Genomic DNA, 18,407 nt, shown 5'->3' with positions numbered 1-18,407 from the left:
CTTTATATCCATCCTCAGTTCTCCCTCAGTCTGTTTATCTGTGGTGCGTCGTGTGCTATCCTACCGCATATTTGCTTATCTCTCTCACTGCTCTTAACACTGTGTGTTCATGATATGTTGCCCATAAATGTTTGGTATGTTAAATTGGAAGAATTCAGTACTTGGTCTGTCTGTACAGATAACCTTTTAAATATAGTTGGTCCCTTAGTGTTCAAAACCATCCTCTAAGGTCAGTATTATCATTATCATTTTACTGATGATAAAACCAAGACTCAGAGGTAGATAGTAACTACTATTGGTGGAGTTCATGAAGGTATGGTCTGCAAAACGCTTGGTCCTGGCCTGATTCTCTTTGTCTTTCTGGCTGTCTCTCTTTCTCTGTTTATTAATGAGAAATAGAAAATATATGGAGTATTTTATTATTTTATAAGACATAATCTGGGTATAGAAATTTCATTTTAAAAAATTTCATAAGTCAGATTATATCAGGTACTTGTTATAAATAATATAGAGCTGAGAGGCATGGTGACTCTTTTTACTTGAACAATTTTTAATTTAACAAGCATAAGTTGAAAGAAGAGTACAATGAATACTTTTATGCTCTGAACCTCTAGGTTCAGCAGTTGTTAACTTTTGCCATATGAGCTCACTTGTTCACTCACTTGCTCACTCATCCATCCATCCATTCATTTTTTTAATTAAAGTATAATTGTTTATATATTTTCTGATCTATCTGTTTTGGCTGAACCATTTGAGATTTGCAGGCATTATTTTTAAGTAAACTTAAATACACACAGAAAGGTGCACGTATCATAAGTGTACGGCCCAAAGCACTTCACAGTGTAAACACCTGTGTAACCAGCATCCAAATTAAGAAATAGAACACGCAAACAATGAATCATGGAACACTACATCAAAAACTAATGATGTAATGTATGGTGATTAACATAACATAATAAAATAAAATTAAAAAAAAGAAAAGAAATAGAACATGATTATCATCTGAAGGCCCTTGAATGTATCCCCGATCATTCACATCTAAGCTCCCATTAGTCACAATCCTGGCTTCTATCACGGTATAGTAATTTTGCCTATTTTTGAACTTTATAAAAATATGGTAGTGCAATATTTTTTGTGTGTGCCTGACTTCTCTGGCTTAAGATTTTGTTTTTAAGGGGCGCCTGGGTGGCTCAGTCACTTAAGCGTCTGCCTTTGGCTCAGGTCCTGATCTCAGGGTCCTGGGATTGAGCCACGCATTGGGCTCTCTGCTCAGCGGGGAGTCTGCTTCTCCTCACTCTCCCTCTGTGCGTGTGCTCTCTCTCTCTCTCAAAAAATAAAATCTTTAAAAAAAAAGATTTTGTTTTTAAGATTCATTCATATTATTGGGTACAGTGGTAGTTCCTTCATTCTCATTGCTATGTATTCCATTGTGTGAATATATCATAGTAGATGGACATTTTGCTTCCATTTTTGGCCTGTAAATAATACTGGGAATAATCTAGTACATGTCTTTTGTGATATATGTACACATTTCTGTTGGGCATATACCTGAGTAGAATTGATGAATTATAGATTATGTATATGATTAGCTTTAGTAGAAGATGTCAGCTGGTTTTCCACAGGGGTTGTACAGACACACCTCGTTTTACTGCACTTTGCTTTATTGCCCTTTGCAGATACCGTTTTTTTACAAATTGAAGGTTTGTGGCTATCCTGAGAGGAACAAATCCATCGGCACCATTTTTTAAAATTTTATTATGTTATGTTAGTCCCCATACATTACATCATTAGTTTTTGATGTAGTGTTCCTTGATTCATTGTTCATTGAACCATTTTTCCAACATTTGCACACTTGATGTTTCTGTGTTACATTTTGGTAATTCTTGGAATATTTAAAGCTTTTTCATTATTATTATATTTGTTAATGGTGATCTGTGATCAGTAATGATGACTTGCTAAAAGCTCAGATGATGGTTAGCATTTTTTAGCAATATTTTTTAATTACAGTATATACGTTATTAGACATAATGTTATTGCATACTTAATAGACTACAGTATAGTGGAAACATAACTTTTATATGTACTGGGAAACCAAAAAATTCATTTTACTTGCTTTATTGTGGTATTCCTTTTATTGTGGTGGTCTGGAACCAAATCCACAATGTCTCTGAGGTGTGCATGTACTATAAAACTCTTGGTATAAATCTTTAAGAGTTCCACTTGCTGTAGAATATTGTCAACACTTGTTACTGTCTTTGCTTTTTAAGGAAAAAAAGCCATTCTAGTGGTTATGAATGGTATCTTACTGTGGTTTTAATTTGCAAATCTGATGATAAATGTGCATCTGTTCATATGTTTGTAGGCCTGGATATCTTTTTATGAAATACCTGTTTAATCTTTGACCACTTTTTCTCCTGGACTATCTTATTGATTTGTAGGAGATATTTTTATATTAAGAATGTTGATATTTTGTTAGATATATTTATTGCAAATCTCAGTTACTTGCATTCTCAGTTTCTTAAAGGTATCTCTTGATAAACTGAATATCTCAATTTTAATATTGTTCAGTTTCATAGTTTTTCCCCTTTATGGCTAGTGCTTGTTTTGTTAAGAAATCTTTGCCTTTCTCAAAGTCATGAAGACATTTTTCTGTTATGTTATTGTTTAATCTTTCATTTGTATTCACAATATATTTGAATTGATTTTTGTTTATTATTTCAGTATGAGTAAAGCCCCCCCTTTTGTATGTCAAAATGGACATTTAGGGGTGCCTGGGTGGCTCAGTCAGTTAAGTGTCTGCCTTTGGCTCAGGTCATGATCCCAGGGTCCTAGGGTTGAGCCCCACATCAGGCTCCCTGCTCAGCGGGAAGTCTGCTTCTCCCTCTCCTTCTGCCCCTCTCCCCACTCGAGCTCCCTCTCTCAAATAAATACATAAATCAATCAATCAATCAATCTTTAAAAAAAGAAATAGACATTCAGTCAACCCATTATCACTTACTGAAAAGATCATTCTTTCCCTTGTATAGAGTCATATTTTTCATAAATCAAATGACTAGATTATATATGTGGGTTCGTTTCTGAATTCCATCCTGTTTGGTTTGTTTCTCTATTCTTGTGTAAGTACCACTTTCATAATTAATGTCATTTATAATATACCTTATATATAGTCATTTAGTCCTACAGTTTTGTTCTTTTTCTTCAGTAAGGCCTAGTTATTTTTGGTCTTTTGCATTTCCATATGCATTTTAGAATCACCTTGTCAATTTTCACAAAAATGCTTCTTGGCATTTTGATTGAGATACCACTTAATAGGTCAATTTGAGGAGCTTGCATCATGGAACTTTACTTCTAAATATCTCAGTGTTCATCTCCGAATATTAGGGATATTTTGTAAGTAATTTAATTACCATTGTGTTACCAAGAAAAATTAAGAATAATTTCCTAATAGCATCTAATACCTAATCCATTTTCAAATTTTTTTTTTCCCCAATGAGCCTTTTATAGCTGGTATTTCTTGTTTTTAAAAAAAGAAGACAAGGAGTGTTTACTAAGGTTCTATTTTTCATCAGGCAATATATACATATTTAATCAAAACAAAAAGGAGTAAAGATGTACATATTCTTCCATTTTATAGGAAAGGAAAGGAATAATACTTGGTTAAGAAACCTTTTCAGGGGCGCCTGGGTGGCTCAGTCATTGTCTGCCTTCAGCTCAGGTTGGGATCGAGCCCCGCATCGGGCTCCCTGCTCCGAGGGAAGCCTGCTTCTCCCTCTCCCACTCTCCCTGCTTGTGTTCCCTCTCTCGCTGTCTCTCTCTCTGTCAAATAAATAAATAAAAATCTTAAAAAAGAAACTTTTTCAATCATAAAGCTTCAAAGGCTGTTCATATTCAAATGCGTAGTTCTATAATATGAAATCCCATGCTCTTATCACTGTATCATATCATATACAAAAGAATAAAGGTAAAAATCAGATAATAAAGAGGTAGGGAGAGGAAGAAATCCTGCTGAGGGACCTATTAGTTATAAAATGCAAAATATAGGTCTTATAGCTGGTTTTTAAAACCATCGCCCAACTTAAAGTATATTTATATTTTTTGAGATTTTTTTTGTTGTCCTTTTTTCTATTGTGTTGAACTTGTGGCTATTTATATATTTAGTACTTTTCAATCCATTGCAGTCATTTCTTCTGTTGCTCAAACTGCCAGTTTGGAAGGAGCCAGGTGCAACCCCTGACACTGGCTTCTTTTTTCATTTATTACTGAAATTTTCCAATATATTTAAAGTAGAAGATAGTAAAATAAACAAGCATGTATCCATTTCTCAGCTTCAACAATTAATACCATTTGGCCAATTTCCTTTGATCTTTTCTCCTCACCCACTTTTTTCACTGGGGTATTTTAAAGCAATCCCAGACATTATGTCATTACACATGTAAATAACTCATATCCGTCTCTGACTTTTTTTTTTAAGATCTTATTTATTTGAGAGGGAGAGAGAGTGAGAGAGCAAGCAAGAGCACAAGAGCAGGGGGAGGGAGAAGCAGACTCCCATCTAAGCAGGGAGCCTGATGCGGGGCTCAGTCCAAGGCCGCTGGGATCATGACCTGAGCTGAAGGGAAATGCTTAACCAACTGAGCCTCCTAGGCGCCCCACATCTCTAACTCTTAAGTGGATTATATTAAGTAACACACAAGGCCATTATACTTAATAAGATTAACAGTAATTCCTTATATTATCTAATGCCCAGTCCATATTCAGATTTCCATGATTGTCTTAAAGATATCTTTTTAGGGGCACCTGGGTGGCTCAGTCAGTTAAGCATCTGACTCTTGATTTCGGCTCAGGTCATGATCTCAGGGTCGTGATATCAGGTCCAGTGTCGGGCTCAGCATTCTTTCTCTTCCTCTTCCTCAGCCCTTCCCCCGCCTCGTGTGTGTGTGGGTGTGTGTGTGTGTGTGTGCGCGCGCGCGCACGTGTGCACGCATGTGTGCACATGCTCTCTCTCCCTCAAATAAATCTTTTAAAAAGGTATTAATAAAAAATGTCTTTTTATAGTTGTTTTTTTTTTAAGATTTTATTTATTTATTTGAGAGAGAGAATGAGAGCCAGAGAGCACGAGAGGGAAGAGGGTCAGAGGGAGAAGCAGACTCCCTGCTGAGCAGGGAGCCCGATGTGGGACTCGATCCCGGGACTCCAGGATCATGACCTGAGCCGAAGGCAGTTGCTTAACCAACTGAGCCACCCAGGCACCCTATAGTTGTTTTGTTAAATCTATATCTAAAGAAGGGCATTTATTGCCTATTTATTGACATTAGATATTTTTCTTTTAAGTCTCTTTTCCTAACCATCTGTAGTCACCCCCCACATTTTAAAGACCATTGGTATATTAGAGAAACTAAGTCATTTATCCTATCAACAAATGGATTTAGATGATTGCTTCCTTGAGGTGGTATTCATTTTGTTTTCCCATCTGCATGTTTCTGTTCACTGGCATTTAGAATTAGAGGATTGATTAGATTCAGTTTCAATTATTTTTTTAAAGATTTTATTTATTTTTTTGTCAGAGAGGGAGAGAGAGAGAGCACAGCAGGGGCAGTGGCAGGCAGAAGGAGAAGCAGGCTCCCGGCTGAGCAAGGAGCCTGATGTGGGACTCGATCCCAGAACGCTGGGATCATGACCTGAACTGAAGGCAGACGCTTAATTGAATGAGCCACCCAGGCGCCCCTTCAGTTATTTTTTAAGGGAAAAAATTGTTGCAGGTAGCGATAAGCACTTTCTTTTGTATTTCATCATATCTGGTTTAACTTTTTAACTGATTCTGGAGTTGATTTGTGTTTTCAGGTTTTGTCAGCCTGATTTCTCCATTGTAGCATCTCCTACCAACCTTTCTCCTGTTGATTTTAGCAACCACTGAAGACAATTGTCTAAATTCATTATTTCAGGGGTGCCTGGGTGGCTCAGTCGTTGGGCGTCTGCCTTCGGCTCAGGTCATGATCCCAGGGGTCCTGGGATCGAGCCCCACCTCGGGCTCCCTGCTCGGCGGGAAGCCTGCTTCTCCTTCTCCCACTCCCCCTGTTTGTGTTCCCTCTCTCGCTGTGTCTCTCTCTGTCAAATAAATAAATAAAGTCTTTAAAAAAAATTCATTATTTCAGTAGTTGAAAAAAAGCGGTCTAATTTCATCAATCCTTCTGCATTTATTAGCTGAAATTATTTTATAAAAAAGACCTTTTCTTTATCAGCTTTTTTTGGTCCCAAAATATATTTTATAAAAAGAAAGTCAGGGTGAATGCTTTTTTTCATTTGTCAGAGTAAGGGCTTGGTTTCCTAGAGACTTTCATTGTTTTCTTTAATATGATTAGGAATTCATGGATTTTTATGTATTTTAGTGTATGTATCCACTTTGATTTATTTTTGATGTGCACACTGTATCATCTTAGAAATTAGTCTTTTCTGTTTGGCTCCTGTATCCTTTACATGGTCTCATTAGATCTTGACATCCTTGCTTTCTTTTTTTTAATTTAAATTTTAGTTAGTTAACATATAGTGCAATATTGGTTTCTGGAGTAGAATTCAGAGATTCATCACTTACATACAACACCCAGTGCTCATCACATCACCAGTGCCCTCTTTAATACCCATCACCCATCTAGCCCTTCCTTGCTTTCTGACACAAGATATTTTAGGCTCATTATGTACATTCTCTGCCCCAGTCCTGGAATCAGCCATTTTGCAAGGAGGCATATATTTCTTCAGTAGGGATTGGTACTGAGAAAGCAAGATGTGAGTGCTCAGGGGATTATTATTGTTTTCTTAGTCATGCTACATGACTTTTTGTTGTGCCTTTTTCCTCACTATTTTGAATGCAAGTGAATGACTCCACCAGCATTCCATTGGAAATTAAGCTAACCATGGCTTTCATTTGTTTATGTAGTCATTCAGTAAATATTTATAGACCACACCACCTTGTATCTGGTCTTATGCTGGGTACAGAGGATGTAAAGGTAAACTTGACTGGTTTCCTGTTCTTGATGAAGATTCATTAGAGTGGGGGTATGAGACTGTCTAAAGAGTATGATGAATACTATGGTGGGTATAGGCAAGTTGGGGTAAGTGATAGGCTATAGGGGAGCACAGAAGGGGCATCTGCAAATGCTTTGGAAAGGAAGATAATGTTTGATGTTGGATGAATAGAGGAAGTATGAAGGTCGAAGAGCTATGAGGGGTGTTCCAGTCGGGAAACTGGAAGAATTGTGGGGGAGGGATCTTGATATATTCAAAGAAAAGCATATTTGTAGTTACAACTGGAACATTAGTTTTATGTAGAGGAGGAGAAAGGAAACTGGAGACATAGGGGCTAGGTTGTGGAGAGCCCCAAAAGTCAGGTCAGAGAACTAGGATTTCACTCTGAAGCCTATGAGGAAGAAATAATGGACTTGTCCTAAGTGGATGAGATATACAGTTCTCTTTGTAATGTACTGATGATGCACTGGATGGGCAGATGGGAGTGGGACAGTAGGAGACTGATGAGGAGGAGAGAGGTGTCCACGAGAGAGACAATGTCATGTTACACTGCACCCTATATATATGTGTGTCATGTATGGGAGAGTCGTGTGTGTGTGTTACATATATTATAATTTATTATAATACATAACATATATATACAAACAGAGTACAGTGTAACATGACATTTTATATATATGTATAATATATATGTAGTATATGTTATATGTATATAAGATAGATCTGTGCATACACATGTACATAGTGTTGCATGTCTATAGTTCTTTATGTGCATATATATCCAGGGGCCGTCTCATTGCAACAGGTCTAAAATAGAGAATATTTCAGTGAAGAAACTTTGCCCAAGGACAGCTGAAGAGTGGAAAAGGGCTAACAAACACTTCCTCCTTGACCAAACATGAGTCATGCTCCTTGGAGCCCTCTTTTCAACTAGATATCATCTTTGGGCATTGTCTTTGGCCTGTCTAGTCCAGGTTTAGAAAGAATCCTGCTGAGTCAACTTAATGAGACTCCCTCCCACCCCGCCTTGATATGTGATCATCCTGGTCTGCCTTCAACAAGAATTCTGTTTAACAAGAATTTCCCTTTTTTTTTTTTTTTTTTTTTTTGAGACAGAGAGACAGTGAGAGAGGGAACACAAGCAGGGGGAGTGGGAGAGGGAGAAGCAGGCCTCCCGCAGAGCAGGGAGCCTGAGGCAGGGCACCATCCCAGGACCCTGGGATCATGACCTGAGCTGAAGGCGGACACTTAACGACTGAGTCACCCAGGCGCCCCAAGAATTCCCCTATTCTTGATGTCTCCTCTTAATTTTCTGTCCACTGACACCCCCGCCCCCCGCCATCCCCACCCAAATCTACTCTTTGTCTATAGATTCCCAGCTGTCTTTACTGTATTCAGAGTGGAGTCCATTTTCTCTTCCCTATTGCAATAGTCTTGACACCTATCACAATAGTCCTTTTAATTTTATCATTTTAACAAGTGTCAGCATAATTTTTTCTTTAACAGACCCCACCAGAACTTTTGCTTATTGTGTTCTTTCTCTTCAAAGCTCCACCAGTTGGCACTGAGGCCCAGTTGTGTATCCTTGACTAATCTGAGAATTCCTCTTCCTCCTCTTCATGGGATTTAAGGGTATGAGGAGCAGTGAGATGATTGCTCAGCTTCTCCCAGAGGTTGGAATGTGGCCTTAACAGTAATCTCTGGGAGAGTGGAATGATAATTGAAGATACTTATCTCCTTTTATGAATTTCTGTTGTATATTAATGAACATGTATTACATTTGTCTTTTAAGACTACTGTCTTAAACTTTTTAAAATATAAAATACAAAATGTGAAATTCCTGTACATGGTTATATAAGGTATAGACTGAGAAGGTTCTGTTAGATTAGGGATTTAGGGGAAACCAGAGTAGTGAGTATGTATGGATCAGTGTTAGTGAAGGCTAATGTGCAGAGGACTAATATAATTGGTGAAAGTGTTGATGAAATGAGTGTAGACTTTCATGTCAAAGATCTTGTCTGTGAAAAGTGGAATAAATAATAGGTGGTACATGTATATTTTTTTTCTAATTTAAGTACAGGTATTTTCTTTTTCTTTTTTTTTAAATTTTTTATTGTTATGTTAATCACCATACATTACATCATTAGTTCTTGATGTAGTGTCCCATGATTCATTGTGCATAACACCCAGTGCTCCACGCAGAACGTGCCCTCTTTATTACCCATCACCAGGCTAACCCATCCTCCCACCCCTCCTCCCCTCTAGAACCCTCAGTTTGTTTTTCAGAGTCCATCGTCTCTCATGGTTCATCTCCCCCTCCAACTTACTCCCCTTCATTCTTCCCCTCCTGCTATCTTCTTTTTCTTTTTTCTTAACATATATTTCGTTATTTGTTTCAGAGGTACAGATCTGTGATTCAGCAGTCTTGCACAATTCACAGCGCTCACCATAGCACATACCCTACCCAGTGTCTATCACCCAGCCACCCCATCCTTCCCACCCCCCACCACTCCAGCAACCCTCAGTTTGTTTCCTGAGATTAAGAATTCCTCATATCAGTGAGGTCATATGATACGGTACATGTATATTTTTAGGATGAGAGATTTGAACATGTTTGTATGTTCTGCAGGGGAGGAGCTGATAAAAACAGAGGTTGAAAATAATAGGAGAGAAAGGGGATAACTGGTGAAGCAAAATGTGGAAAAGATGTGTAGAGAAGGTATGAAGTACCGGCCTCAAATAAGAGAAGGGGCCTCACTTCTAACACTGGCATTAAGGAGAGTCAGAAAGGGATGTTTTTAATTTTTACAGTTTTGGAAAAGCAAGAAATAGGAGTTTCTTTCTTGGTGCCCCTATATTCTCTGTGAATAAGGTAGTAAGGGCATTCTGGAGTGTGAGGGGGGATGGCCAGGGGCCAGAGGAAGGAGGAGGAAGCTTGCAACCTTCTTTAGGGAATGAAAGAAGATTGATGGGCAGTAATGAACACCTATGTAGGCTGGAAATGAAGTGTTTATAGTTTTGTCTTTTTTTCTAGGTATGTTCAGCTGCCAAGAAATAGGAGCAAAGAAGGCAAACATTGGGTTTGATTTTAGACTGTGAATGTGGTGGTGATGATTATGGGTGGTGGAAGGTTTGAGGGGCTAATAAATAAGTTGTTGAGGTTACTGATGAGATTTGCTTAGGTTATAGACCATGGGATCTAGTCTCATCAGGGAAGAGTATATTCTCAGGAAGATTCTATAGATCCAGAGAAAGAGAAGCTTTGTGAATATGTGTGTGGGTGTGGGAGAAGTTGTATAGAAATTTCAAAGCTCAAAGAGTAGAAGTAACAAGGTGATGTGGCAGAAACTGTGGTTGGAGTAGATTATTGGAGCTTAAGATTTCAGAGGAAAAGTAGTTCTGCATGATGAGTGAGTTGGAGTAGAGGAGGTCAAGGGACTGTGAAGCTAGGGTGATGGACAAGTTAGCCATGGGATCATCAAAGATACTGCAGAAGATAAAAGGTGATAAAAAGAGTGGAGAGGAAGACGAGGAAGATGCCATATTTTGTGGAAGGGATGAGTATAGCTGTGAGACAGATGGCATTGAAAATCAAAGGAGCAGAGATTTTCACAGCAGGGAGATGACTTAAGGAATGGAAGCAGCAATAGCTAACATGAGTTGTTGCCCTTAACCAATTTAGCAGCAGATTCCTTGGATGGCCCTGGCTTTGTTTGTCTCAGTTTTTTTGTCTTGGCCCTTTTTTGGGGTGGGCATTAACCAGGGTTAGGGCAAAGAAAGGACTGGTGGTAAAATCTTGAATGTAAGGAGAGCCAGGATAGCATTCTATATTGATTTCTATTTTTGGAGGGACTTAAACAACTGCCCTTAGCAACTTTAAGGGAAATGGTGACTGCTGGTAGGACCCTGGCTTGCCCAGATGTATGTTTCCAAAAATCCTACTGCAAATGGATATGTTAGCCAGTCCCCATAATTTTTATAGAGAGAGGTAGATGCTTTTTATATAATATCATTCATCATCTCAGAAAGGTTGAGAACACGTGCTTTAAGGGAATTTCATAGGAAGGCCCTGGAGTCTTCCTTTTAAAAAAATGTTTTTAAATTGTGCAATATAACAGAAATACCGAAAGTTGTGTAAAATGTAAGTGTACACTAAAGTGAATAATTATAAAGTAAACACCCATAAAAGAACCTTCCAGAACCAAAAATAAAACATTGGAAGTTACTCAGAAGCCTCCACTCGTAATCCTCTCTCTCTCTCAGAGGTAACCATTTATCCTGACTTAACTTTTATGGTAATTACTTCTGCCTCTGTGTATAGACGCATGCATATACACCTATTTATACATTTTACTGTTTATGGACATTTGGATTGCCTTCTGTTTTTGGCTGTTAATGAGTAGTGCTGCTAAGAACATTTTTTTTTTTAAGATTTTATTTATTTTGACAGAGAGAGACAGTGAGAGAGGGAACACAAGCAGGGGAAATGGGAGAGGGAGAAGCAGGTTTCCCAGTGAGCAGAGAGCTCGACGTGGGTCTCGATCCCAGGACCCTGGGATCATGACCTGAGCCGAAGGCAGAGGCTTAACGACTGAGCGACCCAGGCGCCCTGCTGAGAACATTCTTATATACCTGTTGCATATGTGCATGAGTTTCTCTGGCAGAGGGATTATTTGGTAATAGTATGTGCATCCCTTCAACTTCATTAGATAATGGAAAATTGATTGCCACAAGGATTGTACCAGTTTTGACTATGAAATGTATGTGGATTTATACCCTGTTTTTTTTTTATTCTTCTCCACAGTACTATGGCTTGGAGATGATCCAGGGGTAGCCAGGACCTGTGGGATTTGCTGTGGATATGGGGGACTTGGTTACTGTTTCACATTTCTCGTGGAACAATTGCACTTAGCTGCTTCAGGGGGCTTCCACAGGAGAACCTTCGTTTGGTCCTATCTTTCCCAGAATCTTAAGGCCAAGAATTGGGCTCCAGAATTGAGTGTGGTTGCCCAGCCTCTGAAGTCATTTGAGAATGAAGGAGCCTGCATTATTATCCTGCAATGCAAATAGTTCATTTTAGTAATTAGCCAGGAGTTCTTTGTGGGGGCGGGGGGCTCTGAGTCAGTTGTCTCTTTTTCAGACTCAAAGGTCAAGAATCAGAACCAGGAAGTTAATAACCAGCATCTGTGGATGGCAGAGTATAAAGACTAGTGTAGTGGCTTAGATGACCCTGTGTCTTTGGAGGGTCCTTGAACAATTATCTTTGGCCAGCTCCCTCCTTGTTCCTTTCTTTCCCAGAGTCTGTCCTTTAGGGAGCCCTTGCACAGGGCCAGGAGGGCTTGTTTATTTCTTTTCCAGAGTTTCAAGGCTTTATAGAAGTATACTTGTAGTGATTAAAAAATTAGGAGTTTATTACCTTTCAGAAAATTGACAAAATGTTCTATATGAAGATGTGAAATATTATACATATATTAGTTTTTTATTTTAAAACAAATAATGGACTAATAAATAATTCCAAACTTTAACTACAATTAGTATTTAATGTACCTTTTGGACCTGATTATATTTTTTAGTTATTTCACAAAAAATATATTAGCATATTTACAGTTAGAAGATGCTTATTTCATGTTTTAGTTCACTCTTTCTTTACTTTTTACTACTGTTACTATTTTTGCTTTCTCTATACATGTTGAGAATTTGAATTTTGCAAGATAGGTCACTGAAAACAGTGGCATGTTTGTTGTAGCTCTTCACTTGATATCCTTTCATCCTTTGGCCGCTGTTTGTGTCAGGCTGTTTAATGCCTTGACGAGAGTCCCTCTAATGCCTTGACCAGAGCCCCTCACATATTCGCAAGGCAACGATATTCTAGAAAACATGTCGTCTTTCTTTATTATTGGTTGGGCACTACATTAACCCTGTTAGCTTTTACCCGTTGTGCTCTGTTCTGTAATACATGGCAACCCTCCAGAGGATGTCCGTCTCACAGATACTGCTTGGATGGTGTGTTAAGCACAGGTTTGGCATACCAGTTTGCTGTGGTTTACTAGTTGGGGATGGCGGGACCAGGGTGTGGAAGAATCAGCAGGCTTATGAGAAAACTATCTCATCTGTGGCTAGGGGAAGGGGTTTTCTAAAAATCACTGAAGGGTGTAGGTAAGCTTGTTTTTCAAGGAGGGGGATTCTAGAGGTCACAAAGGCTAGATTCCAGGTGGGAAGGAGCACAGTGAATTGATAGCTTCAGGGGGAATTGGGCATAGCTTGCTACTTTTCATTCCCTCTCTTTGTCTTCTTGGTTATCAGGAAAATTTTTTCCCAGGGCCCTGGCAGATAAGAAGTGTGAGTGAACAAAGGGGGAAGTCATAGAAGGTGAGAGGAGAAACATACACAGTCTAAGAATGTCAGAAGTGCTAAGATACCAGTGGGAAAGTTAAGAGTGGAAGCCTTAAAAAAGTTAGATGCACCATTAATTAATCAATCAATTAAGCAAGCAAAAACAGTGATCTAGACGTAGACTCTGCTGGATAACGAGGACACAGTTAAATTAGATGTGTTTTCTCCTGAGTCTGGTGGATGAGATAGACATTGCAACAGGGAGTGCTGTGATAGAGGGGAGACCAGGGTGTGGTACTGTCAATAGAAACATGGAGGAGGGTCCTCTAACCCATCCTAGAGGCTCAGTGAAGCCCTCCTGGAAGGCACCAGGTTGAGAACTGATTTTGCATAGAAGTAGCCATTAATCTGGCAGTGGATGAGGATGTCTGAGTGTGGGGACCAGAGAGCAAGTGGTCATTAGACCACGTATCGTAGTTGCCTGGTATGCCATCTAGTCTTGAGCTTGGGAAGGACCTGAAGAAATGGCCAGTTGAGAGGCCACTCTGGTTTAGTAGAGCTAGGGAAAAGAGGTCAAGTAGAAGTGAATAGTTTCATAAATGGTTAAATTTATGATGTAATATTGATAACCTTAGCCCTCATGAAAGAGCAGCCTCTTCTGTTTTCCTCACTATGCCATGAAATTATTACCATTTTCTATATATGCCATGTGTTTTTCAGTCTCATTTACGGAATTCTTTCTTACCTTGATTTCATAAAGGTATTCTACTATATTCCCCTGTAAAACTTTTATTCACAGTTAGTTTCCAGTTGTAATTTATTTTTGTGTATCGTATGATGTAGAGAACTTACTTTTTTTTTTTTTTGAATGATTTACCAGTGGGTCCAGGACTATTTACTAAATAGTCTGTTCTTTCTCCACAGATTTATAATGCTGTCTCTATCATATACCAAGTGGTAATAGATGTAAATGTCTGCTTTTAGGCTTTCTATTCTGTTCCATTGGTCTATTTGTCTGTACCTACACTAGTCCTACATTGTTAATCCTATAGCTTTGTAATGCATCTTAATATTTGGTAGAGAAAGACCCCCTTCCTTATTCCTCTTCTTCAAAAATATATTTTTTTGCCCTTTACCTTTCCATATGAATTTTAAGCTAAGCTTAACATGGTCTATAAGAAACATTGAAATTTTGATTAGAACTTATTCCTATTTATGGGTTTATAGATTTTGTTGCATCTTTACAGCTACGAATGTGGTTCATCCCTCCTTTTGTCTAGGTATTTTTAATGTCTTTGAAAAAAAAGTTTTATAGTTTTCTCCATAAGGGTCTCATGCATATTTTGTTAGACATATTTCTGTGTACCTGATAAGTTTTTGTTGTCCTTGCTGATATTTTTAAATTATATTTTGTAACTGACTGTGACTGGTGTACGGGAGTGCTTGATTCTGGTGCATTGTTTTTAGATCCATTCACTTTGCTTACCTCTTTCTCTAGGTCCAGTTGTTGTTTATAGGTTTTGTTGAGTTTTTATATAAACTTTATATAAAACATGCTTAAAAGTATGTAAATTATAACTCTACAGCTCATTGAATTATCACAAAGTGTTTTTGGCTTGTTAGTGTAATTTGTGAACAATTGTAATTTTTCCCCTTTCAGCCCTTGTACCTTCAAATACTGATATCATTCTGTGTAAAATAAAATAGAATTTCTTTTCTAAAACTATTTTCACTGAAGCATTTCTGAGGCTTCATGCTCTAAATAGTGGTGTATGATATGTAAATACTTTTGAAGTTATCAAAGAAAGGAAATTACCTTTACTTAGAAATTCCAACAGAACTTAATAAAAGAGCCTGCAGGGTAGTGATATTTCAGTTAATTGCAGTCCAGGATTTGGTGGTCAACATTTGTGAAATGCTAAAATGAAACTTGGTGATAAACAAATATATACAAATTAATGTACTGAGACTAAGATAGATATAGAAAGAAAAACGCACCCATCCTACACTAATACATACTTTCTAGTGACCGGAACACTCAGGTCCTCTCTCCGGGGAATGTCAATTTCCATATTGGGATACTTGGGAAATCAAACTAAGAAAACAGCTTGCTGTTTACTGTGAGCATGGAATTAAAGCAAAGAAGGCAGAGAATCTCACAAACATGGGGTCTTTTGTGCAGCAGTGGGTCATTTGAGGAATGCGTTTGAATGCTCTACCCTCTCTTCACACTCCAAGCAGTTTGAGGGGCAGCAAGATGTAGCGGAAAAATACTGGACTTTGTTGACAGTTGAAGGGACTTGAATCCTAGCTCTTTGCTTATTGATCTTAGGCAAGTTACTTCTCAGAGTTTCATTTTTCTCACTGGTGAAATAGAAATCATGACACTGTTAATTTAAAAGAAATATATTCTTTCAAATTATTTGTTATATAGTGAGTCCTGCAGAATTACAGATTTATATTTGTTTATCCATGCCGGTGGGTGAAGAGGAATGTGCCAATGATCCTTTCTAATTTGTCAGAATGATCTTAGAAGTATTAATCTATTTCCAAATATAGAGATTGCAGTTACAACTTTATCACTAGGTGGAATGAGCTTCCTATTGCTGCTGTAATAAATTATGACAAATAGAAATAATAAACACATTTATTATCTTACAATTCCGGAGGTCAGCAGTCCTAAAAATCAAGGTGTTAGCAGGCTTGAGCTCCCTCCAGAGGCTCCCAGGGAGAATATATTCCCTTGCTTTTTTCAGCTTCTAGAGATCACCTGCCATCCTTTGTGGTCCTTTTCTCTCTCTCTACAGGTCCTGCAGTATAGCATCTTCACCTTCTCTGACTGACTTTCTACTGCCATTGTTATATCTCCATCTCTGACTTTGATCCTTCTGTTTCTTATAAGGACTCTTGTAATTACGTGGAGCCCACCAGGGTAATCCGGGATAACTTCTTCATCTTTTTTTTTTTTTTTTTAAAGATTTTATTTATTTGACAGAGAGAGACACAGCGAGAGAGGGAAGAGAGGGAACACAAGCAGCGGGAATGGGAGAGGGAGAAGCAGGCTTCCCGCCGAGCAGGGAGCCCGATATGGGGCTCGATCCCAGGACCCTGGGATCATGACCCGAGCCGAAGGCAGACACTTAACAACTGAGCCACCCAGGCGCCCCCGGGATAACTTCTTCATCTTAAGACCCTTGATCACTTATGCAAAGTCCCATTTGCCATGTAAAGTAACATATTCACAGGAGCAGGACATCTTGGGAAGGCTATTATTTTGTCTACTACACCAGGTTAATGAGTTAACAGGCAAGATACCTAGTTAGAATTACACATTTCTTTTGTAGGTTATTTTCATAGAACAAAGCATCAATTTCTAAAGTTGTGGGAGACCTACAAAATGTCTTTCTTTAAATAGTACTTCCAAGGAAAGATTTGTATTAACAGAGAATAGAACTAGTTGGTAACAGTTATGATTATTCATAAGTCTCCATATTGTAAAAGAGAACTAGATTGACATTCTTGTTAAAAATTCTCAATTTAACATCTTTTAAATTTAGATTATTTGAAATAAGTGTGAAGCAAGATGGTTTCTACCCCTTCACAGCTTGAGGGAAGAGAGTACAGAGCCTTCATCTCTCTTTGAGTTTCCTTTTGTTGATTGTGAAGATATGTATTTGTAAAGTTAGACTCTGGAATTCCATTAGCTAATTTTAAGTAAAAAGCAGGTTTGGAGCCCAGTTTTGCTTGTGGAAATGGAGAAAGGGCTGAAAAAAATTTTATTATCAATGAAATTCTATATTTTGTGCCTTGTAAAGTAGTTGTTAAGATTCAGTGTGATCACTTTCCAAGGCCCTGACGCCTGTTTAGTGAATGAGAGCAGTTTGAGTCTTTAATACTCTTTTCTGTACTTTCCACCTTTTTGTCTCCTTGTACTGTACTCTAATAATTTTTATAAATTATTTTCTTAATCTGTTGATTAATGAAATCCCCTGGGTTTTTCATTTGAGGTGCTATTTTTTTCTTCCAAAATTTTGATTAGGTTTAATTGTGATAGTTTCCTGATTCTTGGAAGTACCTTCGTTTGTTATTTACTTCTTTATCTGTAGTAAAATAATTATCTTATAGTTTATGTTTGCTAACCCCAGGATTAAGTCTTTTCTGTTATCAGCTGATCCTGCTGTTCTTCTTTATCTAATTCAAGGCTCAAGGATCCTGAGGGCAAGTCATGTAATTCAGCCTGAGCTGCAGAATGACCTGCTTCAATTCGTCAACCCCCTAAGAGGGTAGCCTTTTGGGGTCCCTGCTTATTGTAGGGAGAGTCTCCTATTAGTTTTCCTACTCTGTGTAGTTCTGGACTTTAATCTGTCTCTTTTGCCTTCAAAACAACCAAAATGAAAGTTAAAATTTTTTTGTAATGGACAAATGCCCTTAGGGCAGAAATTGCCTCCCTGCTTATCTGTTTCTCTAGATTCTCCTTTTCCCCTGTTTCCCTGATGTTTCCATATTTTTATTGCCCTGTATTTTTATTGTTTTTAAGTAGATACTATTTATTTTTCATCAAGATTTTGTTTTGTTTTGTTTTCAGTGTGACGGTTTGCCCAAACAACCTCGTGGGCAATTACCAGAATTAAGAAAATTTCCTACAACTCTCCTACATTTTCTTTGAGATTAGGTTTAGGCTCAGAACTTCTCATTATCTTGTGGGGTTTCTTTATTTTATAGACGAAACATCCAGTGCTCAGAAGAGTAAAGATACTTGCTCAAGGTCACCTAGCAAGTAGGTAACTAATACTGGTTTTGAGCCCCAGTCTGTCCAGTCCTGAAGCCTATGTGCTTAACCAGTTTGATGCACTGCATCCTTTGGATTCTTTTGTTTTTTGTTCCTGGAATATGGGACATCTTTCTTCTAGGAGGAGAGTAAATGTCGCATTGTGTTTCTCTTACCAAGTTTTTATCCCTCAAGGTCAGCACCCTCTCTTGTTCTTGGGGAACTATGCCTCTTTCAGAAGATCTATGACTGTTTCTGAGACATCCTAATAAGTAGGAGACCCTCT

The 18,407-nt window shown here is 38.2% G+C and overlaps 1 protein-coding gene across 3 annotated transcripts in view; it reads left to right on the top strand.

Moving 5' to 3' along the window:
* The window catches only part of MAGED1 (MAGE family member D1), a 65,136-nt gene that overhangs the window by 2,142 nt on the left and 44,587 nt on the right, over positions 1-18,407 (top strand). The window lies entirely within an intron of this gene.

The sequence above is a fragment of the Eumetopias jubatus genome, unplaced genomic scaffold, assembly GCF_037043125.1.
Source record: "Eumetopias jubatus isolate StellerSeaLion01/CBP00866 unplaced genomic scaffold, mEumJub1_p1.0 scaffold_11, whole genome shotgun sequence".
In the NCBI taxonomy this organism is placed as follows: Eukaryota; Metazoa; Chordata; class Mammalia; order Carnivora; family Otariidae; genus Eumetopias; species Eumetopias jubatus.
Note: the sequence above shows the minus strand (reverse complement) of the source record. Positions and strands in the feature narration are given on the sequence as shown.